The following is a 1,939-nucleotide window of genomic DNA, read 5'->3' on the forward strand; positions in this document are numbered from 1 at the left end:
TTGCGCAGTCAAGAGACACTCACCATGTCATTGACAGTGTCAGGAGTCCGCTGCATTGTACGGTGCTCTCCCGACAGATGCCTGAGATTATATTTCCACCGAGAGCCTTGAACGCTTGTCTCCGTAGCCGTGAAAGAATTCTGGTTGACATTGCCGGGAAACGTTTTTGCAGGTTTATAGCATGGCGCACGGTAATACTTTCTGGTGGCTTTAATCAGCGCGTTGGCCTGGCCTTGCATAGATGACTTCACAGTCGGCTCTTCGGCAGCGGTTCGTCGGAGTCGAGAACTAGACATATCCTTGTCTAGACTACTCCGATATTTTCTATTCGCTGGGAGAACTGCATAACGTTTGTCGAAGGAGGCAGGAATAAGCTGAACTCCAGTCATCCGTGAGCTGCTGCTGTCGCTTTTATGAGCGATTTTCTGGCTGCTTTTCAATTTCTTGACATTCACTGAACACGTTGCGCCGGTTGTTTCTCGAGGTTTTTCGCCTTCATCGTGGTGAGTACTATGGGGCTGACTAAGAGGCCCGCTGTTTAAGCGCCGGACTGGTTGAAGAATGACTCCTGGTTGGGCGACGTCTGACTCGAGCGGAAGAGATGCTGGTGACTCCTTTAGTTTACTCATCGCCCTCCCAACACCAGCTTCAGCGGCGCTGGTGCGACGGCCTGCCGCGGTATTCTGGTCAGGTTGCTGATCAGATGCTACGACGGCGGGGAACGTGACGCGGGCTCTTTCCGGCATTACGGTACCGGCCATGGAAGAGGTATGCAGCTTCAGATTGGCCTTTTCCGGTTTCATCGGACCCAGTTAGCGGTGTTGCTGTTGTCATCCAGAGTTCTAAAAGCAGCTTCTTCTTCTTCTTCTTCTTCTTCTTCTTCTTCTTCTTCTTCTTCTTCTTCTTCTTCTTCTTCTTCTTCTTCTTCTTCTTCTTCTTCTTCTTCTTCTTCTTCTTCTTCTTCTTCTTCTTCTTCTTCTTCTTCTTCTTCTTCTTCTTCTGCCTTGATATATGGCACATACCCACGAAGGGGGATCGGCCAGGGTAAAAGCAGCTTATTGACAGGCTCCCGCGACTTTTCATCATCTTTTTCTAGAACGCTCAACGCTCGTGCGTAGTATGCGTGTGTATGTTAGGAAAGAGAAAGAGAATTCGTATTCATTGCGCGGACAAGGCTCGAAGAGCATTCGGTAATATTGCCGGCTTGGTTGGCTGCACAACTTTTATTTCCATCGAAAGTGGGCGTCCTCTTCTCCGCCCCCGGCACGCGTGCCGGGGAAGACGGGGAGTCGTGCGCCCGCGGATTAGAGGCTGGCAGGTAGCCCTTGGCTGGTTGCAGCCTCTTCCGCCAGATTGACGGTGCGGTACTGGATCGTAGGGTACGCGCTTTGTAGCAGGGTATCCCAGGATACTCTACTTGTAATATTTTGTCCTATCCCTGGAGATTGTGGGCACTACCAAATTATGTGGTCGAGGGTCCCTCTCGCCCTACAGTGATTGCCGTGTTTGCAAGGTCTGGTAGCGCAAGAAACACCCAGACCGGGTTCAAGAACGTATTAGTTTGTAGCCGCCTCCACGCGACAGCTTATCTATTATTTAGTCTAACATCTGGCGGGGATACCAGTCCACGTACCAATGTATAATGGTCGATGATTTCCCCGTAATTTGCAGACGCTCGTCGTATTCCCAGTGTTCGGGGGCTCGACGGCTACCCAGAAGTAGAGAGCTCGGGATAGCTCGCGAGCCGCCTCGTTACCAGGAACGGCAGCGTGAGCGGGTGTCCAAATGAACTGAATTTTCCTATTCAGCGTTCTTTGGGTGAGGATTTTAGACGCCTCCGGCGATATCCTCCCCTATCGAAAATTTTGAATGGCAGTTTTGCTGTCGCTAATTATGAACTTGGCTTCCGTTCCTACGCAAGCTAGCGCTATCGCAACTT

The sequence above is a fragment of the Amblyomma maculatum genome, chromosome 3 (genome assembly GCF_055883805.1).
Source record: "Amblyomma maculatum isolate TAMU_Amacu chromosome 3, ASM5588380v1, whole genome shotgun sequence".
In the NCBI taxonomy this organism is placed as follows: Eukaryota; Metazoa; Arthropoda; class Arachnida; order Ixodida; family Ixodidae; genus Amblyomma; species Amblyomma maculatum.